Source organism: Hippopotamus amphibius, chromosome 5, assembly GCF_030028045.1.
Source record: "Hippopotamus amphibius kiboko isolate mHipAmp2 chromosome 5, mHipAmp2.hap2, whole genome shotgun sequence".
NCBI lineage: Eukaryota > Metazoa > Chordata > Mammalia > Artiodactyla > Hippopotamidae > Hippopotamus > Hippopotamus amphibius.
Window position 1 is genome coordinate 83877975 of NC_080190.1, and position 20458 is coordinate 83898432.

General features: G+C 39.7%; 1 protein-coding gene and 1 pseudogene across 2 annotated transcripts in view; both read right to left on the bottom strand.

The window, feature by feature from the left end:
• The window catches only part of LYST (lysosomal trafficking regulator), a 195958-nt gene extending 192879 nt beyond the window's left edge, over positions 1-3079 (bottom strand). Inside the window, exon 1 of one of the 2 annotated variants that reach the window (XM_057734359.1) lies at positions 2695-3079. The gene's annotated coding sequence lies outside the window, so the exon portion shown is untranslated. Of the gene's footprint in view, positions 1-2474; positions 2600-2694 lie in introns of those variants that run through there. The other variant, XM_057734357.1, reaches the window with a different exon arrangement.
• Positions 3080-6232: 3153 nt separating this feature from the next.
• On the bottom strand, positions 6233-7034 carry LOC130854247 (cyclin-Y-like protein 1; annotated as a pseudogene).
• Positions 7035-20458: the final 13424 nt, after the last annotated feature.

Here is a 20458-nt window from a genome sequence, read left to right on the forward strand (position 1 = left end):
TTTAAAGGATTCCATTTAGCTTCCTTTGGGGAAGGACATGAGTCCAATGGACTACCATGCAGGTCAGCTAAACAGGCCTCAGTGTTGCAGGGGCAGCCAGTATCTATGATAATTCAGAAGACCTTTTTTTTTTCTTTTGAGGTTCCCACAATGCTTTCATTTGGATTGACCTTTTCTTGTTAATGTACAGGAACATTTGCTATCTTACTGATGGTAAAATTAGAGCCTAGAGAATTAGGTAACTTAGGAACAGATAGGGTGGGGCTGGAATTCAGGTTTCTCAATTCCAAATGCCCAAGCAGGTCATGACAGAGTAATAACTACAAAACTTACTAACTGAATTTCTTGAAAGGATTATCTTAGAAGTGTTTTGCCAGAGTCTAATTTTAGAGTTTAAGCATTAACAGCATTGTCACGTTTCAACTGGTTTGCAAGTTCTCTACATGGAAAACATACTTTTACTGCGGGGAAGAGTCAGATATTCTTTCCAGGGTCTTTGCTGTGCCTTCATGATTGAACATTGCTCCAAGGGAATTTATATATGGCTACATTATGATATTGAAGATGCACACTTACCATGCACGATTACCTTTGCGGGAGAAGAACGAGAGTTGGAATTACCATACGATCCAGCAATTCCACTTCTAGGTATATACCCTAAAGAACTGAAAGCAGGGACTGGAACAGATACTGTACTTGTACCTCTGATGTTCACAGCGGCATCATTCAGAATAATCAAAAGGTAGAATCAACCCAAGTATCCACAGATAGATGCATGGATAAACAAAATGTAGTCTACGCATACAACGGAATATAATTCAGCTTTAAAAAGGAAGTTCTGGTACTTTCTAAGACATGGATGAACCTTGAGGATATTATGCTAAATGAAACAAGACAGTCAGAAAGGGACATACATTACAAGATTCCACATAGAAGAGGCACTTCGAATAATTAAACTCCTAGAGACAGAAAGTAGAATGACGGTTGCCACGGCCTGGGGGGACGGAATCATGGGCAGTGAGTGTTTGATGGGGACAGAGTATTACTTGGGGATGACGAAAAAGTTCTGGTGCTGGAAGATGGTGAAGGTTGCACAACAGTGTGAATGTACTTAATGCCACAGAACTACGGACTTCAAATGGTTAAAATGATAAATGTTATGTTTTATATATTTTAACATACACACGTGCGCGTGTGCGCGTGCGCTCGCGCGAGACAGAACAATTAACCCTAATCTGGAAGGAGGAGTATAAGCAAGGCTTCTCAGAGGAGGTGGCTTCGTCTTGAAAGATGAGAAGAGGTTTGGTAGGCAGGAGAGAAGGAAAAGCTCTTCTAGGCGGAGGGAATAACTTCAGGAGGTAGGAAGGCAATTACAAGGTCATATTCAAGGAATAGCAAATTATCCAGGTGACCAGATGCTTGCAGGTGATTGCGTACTTGCGGGTAAGTTACAAGAGATGAAGCTACAATAGCAAGGTAGGAGGATCTTGAAACCCCCTGCCTGCCATGCAAGAAGTTTGGGCTTTATTCTGCAGGCAATGGGACAACTAGAGTCCTTTAAGCTTAGGGACATGACCAAGCTTGCATTTTGGAAAGATAATGCACGGCAGTTGTGTGAGGAATGGGTTGGAGGGGAAAGACTAGAGGCAGGGACACTGGTGGGGACACTCTGGCAATAGCCCAAGAGAGAGACGATGAGGACCAAGCTGAGAGGATGTGGGAATGCAGGGGGCTGTTTAGCAGGATGCAGGAACCAGCAGGAGGTGGGGAGTGAGAAGGCTCGTGGAGTGGAGGACAGCCCAGGCTCCTCAGCTTCTGAGTGGATGGTGTTGCCTTTTCATTCACTTCCATCCTTTCATCTTCATCCACATCCCCGGGAGGCTGACCCACCCACAGGCTATCCAGGTCTCCTGGCTCAGAACAATCACGCAATACCCCTCCCGACCTTGACCCTACTTGGGCTTACTCTTCCCTCCCAATCCCTAAACCCCTGACTTCTATACTGTCCGCAGCCCCCTCTCCATCTGGCAGGCATCCTGGCTTCTCCTAGCTTTCCCTCTGGTCTCATCCACAGGCTTTCTCTCCCCCTCCAGCTCCAGCCACGGAATTTCTTATTTATCCCTTCATAAATCCCCACTCCAATCCTTAGTTGTGCGCTGTCTCCCTCCCCCTCCTAGACCAGTGTCTAGCCTCCGAGACAGAGGGACGTGAACTGTCCTTAGCATAGATTGGCAATATAATACAGGCTGAAGGGTTAGAGATCTAGCAGTGGGGGTGAAAGAGAGAGAGAGAAAGAAAGTGCATTTTGGATATATTAGGTTTGATGCACCTCTTCTAATAACATCCCACAGGACATCTGCATCCACTTACTGCGTGAGTCCTTGTACCTATGCCATGCCCAAGACAGACAACCTCAGTTTACTGGCATCCAAGAATCAGAGCTGGAATCTCTCCAATAAGGGTCATTGGCTTACCGCATCCTCCTTCTTTTCTGCGCAGTATCTCTGGGCAAGCAGTCTGTAGGAACCAGCTCCTGAAAGCACCAGGGCTGCCAGGAATTCAGTTGTTAATCACCTTCCTTGGTGCTTCTAAAGGTCTCTGCCTGTACTCAGCCTGCTCACCAAAGCTGCACCACCTGCATGGCTGGCACTGGGAGGTCTCAGAAATACTTTAAGCTACCTCTACAGTGATTACCTTTTCCAGATGAGCAAGGAACTCTTCCCTTTGGTCGTCACACTGTAGGTATTTTCACTGCAGGCTAATTAGCAACCACCTACTCCGTGTTGCTGCAGTGAGACTGGTCTCCTCCATGCTGTTATGCAAGCCGGGTGTCTTGTTTGCAGTTAACTTCTGGCTTCGGTTCAGCTGACCTAGGATAGGATCATTCTCCTAGCTTTGTAATAACATGCACAGTTGAATCAAACAGCCCGAAATCCCATTACATGGCAAAGGCAAGTCCTGTTGCACTCTCTGATGTCACCGGAGGAAGATACAGGAGCAGATGGTAAAGGAATAGCTCCACGCACCGTAAGAACCTCCCAATACCACGTCCCCATGGAGGAACGGATACTCAGCCAAAAGAGGCAATGCACCAAACACTCTGCCACTATAGCTGCTCTTTTTGAAGCCAAATCATCATTGGAAATGACTTCTCGTGAGCCCTCTGCTGCTTTTTCATTCGGTGATGAGGCTAGGCAATCTATCAATATGTGTTACCGGGAAGGCGAGTGGCCCTCTCTTCCTCTGGCTCTTTGGCAGGTGGCCATGCTTGGATCACATGCGGAATCTGGCAAATCGAGTCCAATTCCTTTGCAGTGTAGCTGCAGCAAGGATTTCCAGATAGTGTGTTTGTGGTGGCTCCTGTGAGTCATAGTGCCCTGATGCTCCTACAGAGGAGAGGGCCTGAGTTCGTCCCCAGGAGGACCATCATTACTCTTGTTTTGAGAATTCTGCAGTTCTTGGAGGACCTAGAGCCAAGCTAAATGCCAGAATGTGAGTGCTGAGCCTGGCTGCTGCCACTCACCATCTGGTTGCAAACTTTCACAAAACTTGCAGTGTAGTTTGTTTGTTTGTTTGTTTGCTTTGCCCTTCTTTTGTACTGACATCTGACTCTCTCCTTTTTTTCTTTTTCTGCTATTATTCTTTCTTAAAATTTTGATTTAAAAAAACTCTCTTTTTAATCTCATGCCTATTATGGATTTCTTTTTATTAACAAATTCATGTGTGTGTCTATATATATACGTATATATACATATATATACACATAAAACAATAAATTGTTACCTTTTATTCAGCATTTAAGCCCAGTCCTAGGTTAGCACTTTATGAACATTACTGTACTTAATTCTGACAACAATTCTGCCAAGTAAGTACTTTTGTTCCCATTTTATAGGTAAGAAATTTGAGACTTGCCTGCTATCACACTTTTATTTTTGTTTCATTCTCAAGTAGTTGCTTTATTCCTGTCAATTATTTGTTTTAATGTTTAAATTAAAAATTTTATTGACGTTTAGTTGATTTACAATGTGTTCATTTCAGGCGTACAGCAAAGTGATTCAGTATTTTATATATATATAAAATTCAGTATTATTTATATATATACACACACACACACACACATACATATATTCTTTTTCAGATACTTTTCCATTATGGTTTATTATAAGATATTGCATATAATTCCCTGTGCTATACAGTAGCACCTTGATTTCATCAGTTTAAATATAGCAGTGTGTATCTGCTAACCCCAAACTCCTAATTTATCCCTCCCCTCACCCTTTCCCCTTTGGTAACCATAAGTTTGTTTGTCACACTGTTTTTATTTTTATTTTATTTTTTTAATTAAAATAGAGTTTATTAGCTTTTCTTTTAATATAAATATGAGGAAGAAAAACCACATAAGTTGTAGCATTCTTTTCAAAATAAAACTGCAATCAATACTTGAGTTTCCAAGCTCCAAACTCCATAAACAATATTTTTTGAGGTGGTAGATTGTAATATTTTATATACCATTATTTATCATTTAGGTCTCTGTCCTTTAAAAGTGATGGAACCTGCAGCACTCAATATAATGTGAAGCCCTGCTATAAAGAGAGAAAGAATTTCTGGCTCAGAAATGCTTTGTTTACAGGCAAAATTCCTAGGACTGTATTTGACATCATTACCAATCTCCTGAAAGACTATTACTGGACCTCCCTGCCTTTTACATCCTGAGGTAAGGGTTCCTAAGATTTACATGTTTCCTCTTAAAAATAGCAGAACTTGAAGTGAGACACCTACAGCCAGGTTATTAACACACAGGATAGAAAAGCTGTTTTACAGCACTTACTTTCCTATCACTACTATTAGGGTCCAATTCCTTTCAATTTATTACTTGTGTATTAACACTGTTGTTCATAATTCCTTTACCAAATCTAGAAGAAGAAGAAAAAACTTAGGTGATCAAGCAGGTTAACAGCCCAGCCTTGCAAAGGATTATTTTGAAAAGAGGAGGGGCAGTTCTATGAAGATATAAAGTATCCCCTGAAGTCTTAGTGCAATTTTAAGCCTGGATACTTGTAGACGTATAAATGCTACAGACTTACAAAACATCATCCGAAAGTTCAATTGAATTTCTTCTAAACTCATTTAAGTCTTGCAAATTCCAAACACCAAGCTCTCAATTTTAACCTTTTGCCTCGGCCCATTGTTTGCTATCTTCAAGAGGGGCTGAAACAAAAAACGAAAATCAAAAGCTTAATGTTCAAAACTCACAAAACCAAATGAGTTCAGAAGGCACCCAAGTAAACTTTCAAATGATATTCTGCCAGTCTGCAGCATCTGTACTTCTGCAACAGTGTCCTGCAGTGTCAAGCACACTTATATTAAAGCTTAAAATTGCACTAAGACTCCTGGGACTCCTTCTATTTTATTACCCGCTTGCTAATTACTGGACCGCCATGTTGGCTGGAATTAGGAAAATATCCTTTAATACAAGTATTTAACAAAGAGGAAAATCATCAGAAAATGAGAAGCACCATTAGAGTCAAAAAGAAATGCAGCACGGACTCAACAGAAGTAGATAATAACATACTTTCTCTGCTTATGATCCCAGACAAGCTAAGAATGCTAATAAGTAATGCTTGCAAAGAATTTGAATGACAAGTGTTATTCAGCAGCTTTTTGGTTTAAATCGATTGCCAGTAATGACTAGCAGCTTCAATGATGCAGTAGGGAGGAAGAATCCTTCAAACCTAACAATGCTACAACAGTCTGTTCCCAAGTGGCTTTATGAGTTGTTAGGAGTCCCATGTGTTATTGGTAATACGGCACTGATTCTAAAGGAATATGCAGCAATATGGGGGAGTGGGGCAAGAAAAACAGGAAAAACGTAAACGTCATATAGTTAGTGTCTTTAAAGTCTAAAAATTTAAACTGGTAATTAAAAAACCTCACATAGTTCAGAGCTATTGGCCTACAGAGTAAGCAAACAACTGTGTGCGGGTTGGGAGCTTTCAGCTTTGGAGTGGTTTTTGTAACTCGGTTTGCATTAAAAAGGACAAAAGAGTGTGTTGCATTGACAAGGTCCCGTTCTTTCCTATGAGCATAATCCTCGCTGTCCATGAGTCTCTTGGAGTCAATGTCTTTCTTTTAGGTGAAAATACTAACTTTGCTGGTTTCTGAACAGGAGAGGTGATATTTCTCCAGTCCTTGTTGCGAGGGGTTTATGATGTTACAACCCTTCACTTCTTGCTTAAGAGAGGATGGCGTTGGAGCGCTGAATACCAACGAAATGATCAGCGCTGAAAGACCTTCTTACAGCAGCTCTGCACAAGTCTTTGTATTTGTCGTCACACAATCTGGAAATGGCCTCTAGGTTCTGCGCCCACTCTTTGCTGAGAGGAGCGAACAGAAAGCTCAGGTTGTTGTCATCCACTAAGGAGCGAAGGTCAAAGTAGTATTTGACATAAACACTGGCAGGAACATTAATATTAAACTGAAGTAGCTCCAGAAAGTGCCTTTCCATCTCATTCATGTCCTCAACTGTAATGTCCTTGAGGATCTGGCAGTAGTCCACATTCCATACAGCCTGATGGTCCCAAACATTGGAGGCAAGAAGAATGGCTCCCAAAACAATTCTTTTCCAGTTAGTGGGGCAAATGTCGATCTCAGCATAAGTTAAAAGCCTTTCTAAGTAAACCAAAGTTACTATTGCACACTCAGCAGTTAGTTGTGCAGCACTAAACAGAATGCAAACAAATCTGTAAATGAATTTATGTTCAGGATCATGCTTAAAGTATTCCTCTGGAAGCTTTTCTTGTGTGAGTGGTTGTGATCTCTCATCAAAAATATCCAGGGATCTATTTGCATCTCTGTTCCTTATGTGGTAATATATTGCTAAGGTCACAATGGTTTAAATGGCTGCTCTTCCTCTTTTCTCGCATATCCATTTGAGATTTGCTCCGGAAAATTGTGCTTGCCCTTGGGTGGTCAGAAGAGTTTGATTCCAAAGCTAAGTCTTCGGGCCTCTCCCGGTCGCTGCTGTGCTGCAGGTGTCACACTGCTTTTAAATGGTAGCACGAGCTAGTTTAACTTCCAGTTCCATGCTCTTAACTACTTACTAGGCTGCTGCGTGTGTGTGTGTGTGTGTGTGTGTGTGTGTGTGTGTGTGTGTGATATAATACATATAGGTATATATAGGCTATACAGAAGGTGTACAATAAATATTTGTTGATTACTATTAGGGATTATATGTATTTGCTCCGAACTTTCAGTGTTATTACTATACCTAGAAACTGATGCTAATTTTGCTATATTCTGGACACAGATTACGGCTAAACAAATTCATATTATAACATCACGGTGGCACCTAGAACAACGGCTATTAAAGTGAATGCTTATAACAGGTATTATCACATTACCCACGGTTCTCAATTTCCATGCCCAGCTGAACACTAAAGCACCTGGCACAGTTCCTAAGCAAACAGTTGTAAACATATTTAAATATAGTATGTGCCTTGTATGTATTAGGCCCTTGAATATCTTGTCAATAAACAGTGACTGTAATCCTTACTTGTCATGACTGTCACTTCTTGGGCCGTGTCTGGGACTCCCCCAGCCACACTCAGTGAAATGAGTGCAGGTGGACCGTATTTACCATCCTTGTGTCAGCTCTAGTTTAACTCAGTGACATACACTCAAGAGAGATGTAAAGGTCAAAGGGACTGAGAGAGAGTTCCTTATCTTTCCAACAAGAAAACTGTCTGAATGCTATAGATAATAAAGTCACCATCAATGCATACCTCTAGGGGAAAAAATTCCTTCTTTACTTTGAAAGGTTTGTTAGTTGTGCTTCACATTGTAACACACAAAAAAGCCCTGAAGTATTCTGAATACCTGTGAAGACTTACCTCTCCGAGAGTTCCATGCTTTTATCATGATACTTCTTGCCTCATTTAATACTGCTGCTGTATGATCACCTACTATAGCTTGATGTACTGACAATGTTTTCTTCCTGGAAGCTTGCTGGAGGAAAGACTGTCTTGGCCCAATTAGGAAATTAGAGACCCTTGTTAATGAACAGGATGTAAATGATTCATCTGGAAGACAGAGTGCTTTTAGAGGTTTTAACCATTTAGTAAAACACTCTTCTGAGGCACACAATGATACCGAATGACTTGAAAGTTGATGCAGATTCCAAAATGCCTGATTTATTGATATATTTTCAGTAGAAGTGATGCTTCCTTGTAGGTCTTAGAGGTCCTGATTTTGCCAGATAAACAGTCAGTTAGGGCAACACAAACAGTAAACTAGATTCTCTTGAAGATGTTTCCAATTTAAAGAATCTGTGCAGCTCAATTACTATAATGCACTAAATGGGACTCAGGTAATTTGAAAGAGTTAACTTCATAAAGGTGTGTGATTACTTTAGTTTATTTAGAATTTATATCCTGCCTAGTTCTGGAAGGGCACAAGATAGTTTTCCAAACATAAACATAATTTAAAAAATAGGGTTATTTAAGATTGAAAATACAATAGGGACTCTGTAAATGGGTGAATATAAGCAGTTACCTGAGAGGAGCTGATTATTATAGTTGGGCTATGAATTTGGCCTAGATTCCTGGTAACCAAGGCACAAAAGGAAATAAGGCGGATATCATAGATTACTACAGTCCAGACTAAAAAAAGAAAAAAGAAAGAAGAGAAAAGAAAACTTTTTAATCTTGTATCTGATGAAGATAAGTGGCACTAAATTGGCATTAAATTAATTGGCATTAAATTCAAGGGGGGATAAACAATTTATCCCTAAGGAGTTATTGTACTCTTGGACTTCCCTGGTGGTGCAGTGGTTAAGAATCCACCTGCCAATGCAAGGAACAGGCGTTCGATCCGTGGTCAGGGAAGATCCCATATGCCTCGGAGCAACAAAGCCTGTGTACCACAACTACTGCGTCTGCACTCTAGAGCCCGTGAGCCACAACTACTGAAGCCCGCAGGCCTAAAGCCTGTGCTGCACAGCAAGAGAAGCTACTGCAATGAGATGCCTGTGCAGTGAAGAATAGCCCCCACTCTCTGCAACTAGGGAAAGCCCACGCAGAGCAACGAAGACCCAACATAGCCAATAAATAATTTTAAAAAAATAATTAAAGAAAAAGAGTTACTGTACTCTTCAAAAACATATCAACAGGAAAAGATGAAAGTCATTGAATAGTTCCCCTATTTATAGGTTGTCTACTATTATTATCAGAGATCAGAGAATGGCATATTAAAAATATGTCAGAACTTGCCTGGCTGTCCGGTGGTTAAGACTCTGTGCTTTCACTGCAGGGGGTGTGGGTTCAGTTCCTGATCAGGGAACTAAGATCCCACATGTGGCTCAGCAAAAAAAAAAAAAAAAAAAAAAAAAAAAGTCAGAGTTATAGGGAGGGGTGGAGTGGAGAGACAAGTTCAAATTACTATCTTTTACAAGCCTTCCAATACCTGTTCATGTGGTTTGGAAGGGCTGAGAGAGCAGTTGGGTAGGAGAGACACAAGGGTTACTATCCTGCTGGGTGACATGTAGTGCACTACCTTACCAAGAGGACTGAAAACTCAGTTAACCTCCTTTCTAAGGAATGCTGCTTCTTGATTCTTGGAACTACCATCCCTCCTCCCCACCGTCCAGTCTCCTACAATCCTGTCTTGAATATATGAAAAGGGGGACTTGTTTGGCATCTCCTCAAAAAGTTAAGCTAGAATTACCATAGGATCCAGCAATCCTACTTCTGGGCATATACCTCAAAGAATTGAAAACAGATATTTATACACCCATATTCATAGCAGCATTACTCCCAAGAGCTAAAAGCTGGAAGCAACTCAAACATCTATTGGTGGATGAATGATTAAACAAGATGTGGTATATATCCATACAATGGAATATTATTGAACCTTAAAAAGAAAGGAAATTCTGGTGAATCTTAAAATATTATGCTGAGTGAAATAAGCCAGACACCAAGGGACAGATACCATATGATTCCATTCATATGAGATACTAGCATAGGCAAATTCAAATTGATAGTGAAATGGTGATTTCCAGGGGATGGGGAGAATCGGGGAGTGTTGCTGTTTAATGGGTACAGAGTTTCTGTCTGGGATGATGAAAAAGTCCTAGAGATGGATGGTGGTGATGGTTGCACAACATTGTGAAAGCATTTAATGTCACTGACATTGTCTGAGGATGGACAGAATGAAAAGTGCTCCCCAAAAGGAACTTTAAGACTAAAAAATAGGCCACCATCTGTTGGCTGCCCCATGGATCTTGGATGCCTTCCTGGAGACAATAAAGATGTGGCAGAGCCCCCAAGGTTAATCTCCTGGGGCAGAGAATAGAGGCAACCAAGGAGAAGGTCATGAAACCAGTTAGGAGGCTGCTGCAGCCATCCCAGCAGGTGGTGACAATAATGTGGACTTGGGAGATGGCAGAGCAGATACAGAACACTGGATGGATTTCAATGTGTTTGTACATTTGAAATACACAAGATTTGGTCATGTTATAAGTGGAGAGGATTCTACCAACCTACTTTCTTATCTGCTATCCTGTAAATGAGAACTTGATACATCCAGAACTGCGTCCTGTTCAGTCATTCGCAGGTATTATTTTATGTGCTTCCCTAAGAATGGATTGTGAAAGAGACTGAAAATGATCAGAAAGTTTCATGGCTGAGCATTTAAAAATCAAGATATAATTTACTTATTGTGAAATGGACAGATCTTAAACCCCTATCAAGATATGGAATATGATCATCACCTCAGAAGTTTCCCTCATGCCTCTGCTGATGAATCCTCACCACAAAGGTGTAACCACGGTCACCATTGTGGTGTGCTTAGATCGACTTTCAAACACTTGTTTTAGGATCTGTTTATAAAAAATAGTCAACAGTGCAGAAAGAAATTCCATGTGATGTATCAAGTTACAGAAAATATCTTCCAAAGGATGAGCAACCTGTGGAGCCTGGATTCCTTGACCAGAAGTCAAGTCTGAGGCTCTGGGGAGGGAGCACTGAGTCCAGGATGCTAGAACACTAGAGAGTCCTCAGCCACAGGGAATATTAATTGCTGAGGGATCTCACAGAGGCCTTTATCAGTGTTTAAGACCTGGCCTCATCCAACTGCCTGCAACTGCCAGTGCTGAATACCTCACACCAAACTACAAACAAGACAGGAACACAAACCCACCCATCATCACACAGACTACCTAAAGCCATACTAAGCTCACAGATACCCTTAAACACACCACTTGACACAGCCTGCTCATCAGAGGGAAAAGACTCAGATCCACACACCAGAAAGCAGGCACCAGAACCTCCCATCAGGAAGCCTACTGAAGACACTGGACCAACCCCACCACAGGGGGCAGAGAACAGAAACAAGAGGAATTACTACTAGGCAGCACAGGGAAAGGAGACATCAAATACTGTAAATTAGACAAAATGATAAAACAAACACTTAGCAGGCAAAGGAGAAAGATAAAACCCCACAAGACCAAATAAATGAAGAAGTAGGCAAATTGCCTGAAAAAGAATTCAGAGTAATGATAGTAAAGATGACCCAAAATCTCAAAAACAAAATAAAGACAATACAAGAAACATTTAATAAGGACGTACAAGTACTAAAGAGCAAACAAACAGTAATGAACCACACAATAACTGAAATTAAAAATACTCCAGATAGAATCAAAAGCAGAATAACTGAGGCAGAAGAATGATTTAGTGAGCTGGAAGATAGAATAGTAGAAATAACTGCCACAGAGCAGGAAAAAGAAAAAAGAATAAAAAGAATGGGAGACAGTCTCAGAGACCTTGGGGACAATATTAAGCACACAAACATTCAGATCGTAGGCGTCCCAGAAGAAGAAAAAAAGAAAGTGTCTGAGAAAATATTTGAAGAGATTATAGTAGAAAACGTCCCCAACATGGGAGAGGAAATAGTCAATCAAGTCTAAGAAGCGTGGAGTCCCATACAGAATAAGCCCAAGGAGAAACACACTGAGGCACATATTAATCAAACTAATGAAAATTAAACACAAAGAAAAAATATTAAAAGCAGCAAGAGAAAAGCAACAAATCACATATAAGGGAAAACCCATAAGGATAACAGCTGATCTTTCTGCAGAAAATCTGCAGGCCAGAAAGGAGTGGCAGGATATACTGAAAGTCCTGAAAGAGAGAAACCTACAGCCAAGAATACTCTACCCAGCAAGAATCTCATTCAGATTTGATGGGGAAATCAAAAGCTTTACAGACAAGCAAAAGCACCACCAAACCAGCCTTACAACAATTGCTAAAGGAATTTCTCCAGGCAGGAAACAAGAGAAGGAAAAGACTTACAAAAACAAACCCAAAACAATTAAGAAAATGGTAATGGGACCATACATGTCAATAATTAAATGTAAATGGATTAAATGCTCCAACCAAAAGACACAGACTGGCTGAAAGGATACAAAAACAGACCCTTATATATGCTGTCTACAAGAAAAACACTTCAGACCTAGGGACACATTCAGATTGAAAGTAAGGGGATGGGAAGTGTACATTCCATGCAAATGGAAGTCAAAAGAAAGCTGGAGTAGCAATACTCATATCAGACAAATTAGACTTTAAAGTAAAGACTATTACAAGAGACAAGGAAGGACACAACATAATGATCAAGGGATCAATCCAAGAAGATATAACAATTGTAAATATCTATGCATCCAACATAGGAGCACCTCAACACATAAGGCAAAGGCTAGCAGCCACAAAAGGGGGAATCAACAGTAATACAATAATAGTAGAAGACTTTAACACCCCAGTTACACCACTGGACAGATCATCCAAACAGAAAATAAATCAGGAAACACGAGCTTTAAATGACACATTAGACCACCTTGACTTAGTTGATATTTACAGGATATTCCATCCCAAATCTACAGAATACACTTTCTCCTCAAGTGCACATGGAACACTCTCCAGGATAGATCACATCTTGGGTCACAAATCAAGCCTCAGTAAGTTCAACAAAACTGAAATCATATCAAGTTTCTTCTCAGACCACAATGCCATGAGACTAGATAGCAATTACAGGAAAAAAACTGTAAAAAATACAAACACACGGAGGCTAAACAATACACTATTAAACAACCAAGAAATCACTAAAGAAATCAAAGAAGAAATCAAAAAATACCTAGAAACAAATGATAATGAAAACACGACAACCCAAAACCTACGATACAGCAAAAGCAGTTCTAAGAGGGACATTTATAGCAATACAATCCTACCTCAATAAACAAGAAAAGTCTCAAATAAACAACCTAAACTTACACCTAAAACAATTAGAGAAAGAAGAACCAAAAAACCCCAAAGTGAGCAGAAGGAAAGAAATCATAAAGATGAGATCAGAAATAAATGAAAAAGAAATGAAGGGAACAATAGCAAAGCTCAATAAAACTAAAAGCTGGTTCTTTGAGAAGATTAACAAAATTGATAAACCATTAGCCAAACTCATCAGGAAAAAAGGGAGAAGACGCAAATCAACAGAATTAGAAATGAAAAAGGAGAAGTAACAACTGACACTGCAGAAATACAAAAGATCATGAGAGACTACTACAAGCAACTATATGCCAATAAATTGGATGACCTAGAAGAAAGGGATAAACTCTTAGAAAAGTACAATCTTCCAAGACTGAATCAAGAAGAAATAGAAAATATGAACAGACCAATCACAAGCACTGAAATTGAGGCTGTGATTAAAAATCTGCCAACACACAAAAGCCCAGAGCCAGATGGATTCACAGGTGAATTCTACCAAACATTTAGAGAAGAGCTAACACCCATCCTCCTCAAACTCTTCCAAAATATAGCAGAAGGAGGAACACTCCCAAACTCATTCTATGAGGCCACCATCACCCTGATACCAAAACCAGACAAAAATGTCACAAATAAAGAAAATTACAGGCCAATATCACTGATGAATATGGATGCAAAAATCCTCAACAAAATACTAGCAAACAGAATCCAACAGCACATTAAGAGCATACACCATGACCAAATGGGGTTTATCCCTCGAATGCAAGGATTCTTTAATATATGTAAATCAAGCAATGTTATATACCATAATAACAAACTGAAGGATAAAAACCATGATAGTCTCAATAGATGCAGAAAAATCTTTTGACAAAATTGAACATCCATTTATGATAAAAATTCTCTAGAAAGTGGGCATAGAATGAAATTACCTCAACATAATAAAAGCCATATATGACAAACCAACAGCCAACATCATTCTCAATGGTGAAAAACTGAAGGCATTCCCTCTAAGAACAGGAACAGGACAAGGGTGCCCACTCTCACCATTATTATTCAACATAGTTTTGGAAGTTTTAGCCACAGCAATCAGAGAAGAAAAAGAAATAAAAGGAATCCAAACTGGAAAAGAAGTAAATTGTCACTCTTTGCAGATGACATGATGTTATACATAGAAAACCCTAAGACTCTATCAGAAAACTGCTAGCACTAATCAATGAATTTGGTAAAGTAGCAGGATACAAAATTAATGCACAGAAATCTCTTGCATTCCTATACACTAACAATGAAAGATCAGAAAGAGAAATTAAGGAAACACTCCCATTTACCATTGCAACAAAAAGAATAAAATACCTAAGAACAAACCTGCCTAAGGAGGCAAAAGTCTTGTATCCAGAAAACTATAAGATACTGATGAAAGAAATCAAAGACAATACAAACAGATGGAGGGACATACCATGTTCTTGGATGGGAAGAATCAACATTGTGAAAATGACTATACTACCCAAAGCAATTTACAGATTCAATGCAATCCTTATCAAATTATCAATGGCATTTTTCACAGAACTAGAACAAGAAATTTTACAATTTGTATGGAAATGCAAAAGACCCTGAATAGCCAAAGCAATCTTGAGAAGGAAAGATGGAGCTGGAGGAATCAGACTCCCTGACTTCAAACTATACTACAAGGCTACAACGATCAACACAGTATGGTACTGACACAAAAACAGAAATATAGATCAGTGGAACAGAATAGAGAGCCCAGAGGTAAACCCACACACATATGGGCACCTTATCTTTGACAAAGGAGGCAAGAATATGCAATGGAGAAAAGACAGCCTCTTCAGTAAGCAGTGCTGGGAAAATTGGACAGCTACATGTAAAAGAATAAAATTAGAACACTTCCTAACACTATACACAAAAATAAACTCAAAATGGATTAAAGGGCTAAATATAAGGCCAGACGCTATAAAACTCCTAGAGGAAAGCATAGGCAGAACACTCTATGACATATATCAAAGCAAGATCCTTTCTGACCCACCTCCTAGAATAATGGAAATAAAATAAAAAATAAACAAATGGGACCTAATGAAACGTAAAAGCTTTTGCACAGCAAAAGAAACCATAAACAAGACAAAAAGACAACCCTCAGAATGGGAGAAAATATTTTCCAATGAAGCAACTGACAAAGGATTAATCTCCAAAATATACAAGCAGCTCATGCAGCCTAATATCAAAAAAGTAAATAACCCAATTCACAAATGGACGGAAGACCTAAATAGACATTTCTCCAAAGAAGACATGCAGATGGCTAACAAACATATGAAAAGATGCTCAACATCACTAATCATTAGAGAAATGCAAGTCAAAGCCACAATGAGGTATCACCTCACACCAGTCAGAATGGCCATCATCAAAAAAATCTAGAAACAATAAATGCTGGAGAGGGTGTGGAGAAAAGGGAACCCTCCTTCGTGGCTGGTGGGAATGTAAATTGGTACAGCCATTATGGAAAACAGTATGGAGTTTCCTTAAAAAACTAAAAATGGAACTACCGTATGACCCAGGAATCCCACTCCTGGGCGTAAACCCAGAGAAAACCATAATCCAAAAAGAAACATGTACCATAATGTTCACTGCAGCACTATTTACAATAGCCAGGACATGGAAGCAACCTAAATGCCCATCAACAGAGGAATGGATAAAGAAGATGTGGCACATATATACAATGGAATATTACTCAGCCATAAAAAGGAATGAAATTGAGTTGTTTGTAGTGAAGTGGATAGACCCAGAGACTGTAATATAGAGTGAAGTAAGTGAGAAAGAGAAAAACAAATATTATGGGCTAACTCATATATATGGAATTTAAAAAAAATGGTACTGATGAACCCAGTGACAGGGCAAGAATAAAGATGCAGATGTAGAGAATGGACTTGAGGACACAGGGTGGGGGGCTAAGGAGAAGCTGGGATGAAGTGAGAGAGTAGCACTGACATATATACACTACGCTGTAAAATAGATAGCTAGTGGGAAGCTGCTGCATAACACAGGGAGATCAACTCGATGATGGGTGATGACTTAGAGGGGTGTGATATGGAGGGTGGGAAAGAGTCATGGGAGGGAGGGGATATGGGTATATATGTATATATGTATAAATAGAGCTGATTCACTTTGTTGTACAGCAGAAACTGGCGCAACAGTGTAAAGCAATTATAATCCAATAAAGAACTTTAAAAAAAAGACTAAAAAACAAAGCAGGCAACTCTAGAAAGTGCAGTTGTGAAGTTTATTGTAGGTAACTTACATACTGGCAGGACCTGGAAGGCAGATCCAGAGACACCCACAGCTGCACCTCAGGGCAACGAAAGAGGTTCAAGTGAATTTAAAGGGGCCAAAGAAAAAGATAGAACCCAATTACTAAGGGAAAAGCAGGTCTGCACCAAGGAGAACTGGGATTTATTCCTCCCTTCCTCGAGGACCATTAACCCCCTGCGTGAGCAAAAGGCATTCTTCCGGTTTTCATATCAGATAAAGGCAAGGGTAAAAGTTGATAGGGAACTTATCTGGCTTGGGCGTATGGCTTGTGAGTTAGGCTAAAGCTCAGTCACCCAGAAAGGGGAGGGGGTAGGACTGTGGGCCTAAGATGGAGCTGACAAAATAGAGTCAGTGTGGCCCAGCTACACAGAACTGTACTCTTAAAATGATAAATTAAAGAGGAAAGAGACTTGGGGGTGGGCGGTAGACTTGTTACTCAGTGCAAGGATGAAAGCTAACTGTGTCTCAGCAGTGCTCAAGTTAGAATGCCCTGGAGTTTTCAGTTCAGCCCTGGGATGAAAAATTCTTTTGAGAACACTGCACATACTCTTGGAAAGAACTGTGCGGAGAGCTCTTTATTCGCGCCTTGATCCACACATCCAGGCCCGCCTGCCCTATGCTGGGAGCCCTCCATGCCGTTACGCCATCTTCCCATTACTGCTAAAGCCTTGCTCTGGAAAATGAAGCTCCCTCAATCCCAGCCCACGCTCTGCTCCCGCTCTGGCCCCGAGCCCCCATTAGCGCTACTGGGAGAGTTGCGTGCCCACTCAGCCTGCTTTCCATTCCTTATATTTTCCTTGCTCCTGACAGAGAACGTTAATCCTGCACACGCCATGATGGAGACACAACAGAAACAAATTATAATACAGTGTGGTATGTTTTATAACATGGGTAGTGGACATACAAAGAAGATTGGGATTTCCTGTAAAAATGGGATCCAGAGAAGCTCAAAGGAGCTATTTTTTTTCTTTTAAAGTTTTATTGAGATATAATTGATGTAAAATAAACTGCACATATTTAAAGTGTAACAGTTTGAGTTTTAACATAACACTCCTGTAACAATTATCATAGTCACAATAACATTTGCATCACCTTCAGAAGTTTCCTTGTACCCTTTTATAACCCACTCACCTAATTCCCTGGTCCCCAGGCAACCACTGATCTGTTCTCTGTCACTATAGTACATTAGTTTGCATTTTCCCTAATTTTATATGAATGGAATCATACAGTATGTACTTTTTTTTGTCTGACTGCTTTTCTACAACATAAGTGAGACTTATCCATCTCGTCAAAACCTTTAAATCCAACTGACATTAAGGAGCTATTTTTAAAAAATGTATTATGATAGCCAAGACATGGAAACAACCTACATGTCCATCAACAGATGAATGGATAAAGAAGATGTGGTACCTATAGACAATAGAATACTACTCAGCCCCAAAAAAGAATGAAATAATGCCATTTGCAGCAACATGGATGGACCTAGAGATAGTCATACTAAGTGATTATTACAATAATAATGACTATCGTTACCTGGAGATTATCACACTAAGTCAGAAAGAGAAAGACAAGTACCATATGATACCACTTACATGTGGAATCTAAAATAGGACACGAATGAACTCATCTACAAAACAGACTCACAGACATAGAGAACAGACTTGTGGTGGCCAAGGGGGAGGTGGAATAGAGGGGGGATGGATTGGGAGTTTGGGGTTAGCAGATGCAAACTTGTATATATAGGATAGATAAACAAGGTCCTACTGTATAGCACGGGGAACTATATCCAGTATCCTGTGGCAAACCATAATGGAAAAGAACTTGAAAAAGAATATATATATATATGAATCACTTTGCTGTACAGCAGAAATTAACGCAACATTGTAAATCACCTGTACTTGAATAAAATACATTTTTTAAAAATTTAAAATATGTTGCAAAATATTATGTATGTAATTAATAATAATGGCTAACCTTTACTGAGTGCTATTCTAGTTGCTTTACAGGAATTAGTACATTTAAGCCTCAGAGTAATCCTAAGAGATGGGTGCTGTGGTTATCTCTATTTTCGAGATAGGAAATTTAAGCACAGAGAGATTAAATAACCACCAAGTAACACAGCTGGGTTGTGCTTGAGCCAGAATTTGAACGTGGGCAATTTCTTTCCAGAGCCTCCCTCACAGCCACCACGTTATACCTTCTCTCCCATATTAACCAGAAAGTAATATAATGAACTTTCTGTTCTTGCTAGAAAGTTTAATCAAATCTTAATATTTGCCATAATTTCTTCAGACTTTAAAATATAAAACAGTATGGCTGTGCGAAACGCAATATGGTATCCTGGACTGAGTCCTGGAACAGAAAAAAATAGTGGAAAAACTGATAAAAGCTGAATAAAGTCTGATGCTTAGTAGTATCAGCACTGATTTCTTAGTTTTGATCCATGTACAATGGCTATGTAAGATGTAAACATTAGGGGAAGCCTGGTGTAGGGTATATGGGAACTCTCTGTACTCTCTTTGCAATTTTTCTAATAGATTCAAAATTATTCCAAAATAAAATACTTATTAAAAATAACAAGAAGGGAATTCCCTGGCAGTCCAGAGGTTAGGACTCTTGCTCTCACTGCCAAAGGCCTGGGTTCAATCCCTGGTTGTGCAGCGCGGCCAAAAAATAAGTAAATAAAATAATAATAATAATAACAATAACAAATAACGACATCAATATTATGGATATGAAATATCATTGATACCGTTCTCCATTGCCCCTCCCCAGAGGTAACCATTATCTGGAATGTGAAGCTTATCATTCAAAAAGCCTAACAGAGCTAACTATAAGTATACTAAAGTGTTGGCTAAAAGCAGCAATTTTTAAAGATTTCTTTTTTTTTTTGCAGATGCAAGTATTTATTTTATTTATTTATTCCTTTATTGAAGTATAGTTGATTTACAATGTTGTGTTGATTTCTGCTACACAGTAAAGTGATTCAGTTATACATATATATACATTCTTTTTTAAAACATTCTTTTCCATTATGGTTTATCATAAGATATTGAATATAGTTCCCTGTGCTCTACAGCAGGACCTTGTTATTTACCCGTTCTAGATGTAATAGCTTACATCTGCTAACCCCAAGCTCCCACTGCATCCTTCCTCCAGCCCCTCCCTCTTGGCAACCACAAGTCTGTTTTCTATGTCCGTGAGTCTATTTCTGTTTCATAGATGAGTTCTTTTGTGTCCTATTTTAGATTCCACACATAAGTGATATCATCTGGTATTTGTCTTTCTCTTTCTGATTACTTCACTTAGTATGATAATCTTTAGATCCATCCATGTTACTGCAAATGGCATTATTTCTTTGTTTTTTATGGCTGAGTAATATTCCATTGTATATATGTAGTACATCTTAAACAAGATTTCTTAAGGCCTTTGCACTTCAGTGAGAGATCAGGAGGGAGGTTCTTCCTAGAGACCCTGCCCCTCCTTCAGGCAGCAGCACTGCTCTAAGCCCCGCCCCTTCATCAACCCACTTTCATCCTGCCCAGCTGCCCAGCCCACAGGCTTGGTCCCAGCACAGACTCATCGAGGAGGCCACCTGTAGGCCATCACCACTCCCTTCCTGGAGCCCCTTCCCTTCAACCTTTTCCTGACCAAATTTCTCGAGCTTGAGGACACATGAGGACCTCTGAGAACTGCCAGTCTCTATTACAATCCAGGCCAGCAGACAAGAGTCCCAGGTCCTGTAGGAGAGACAATAATCATGTCATGTGGCTTGTTCTAAATGGTAGAACTCCCATTGAAAGCCAGGAAGGCCATTTTCACAGCCCTCAAGTTGCGTACCT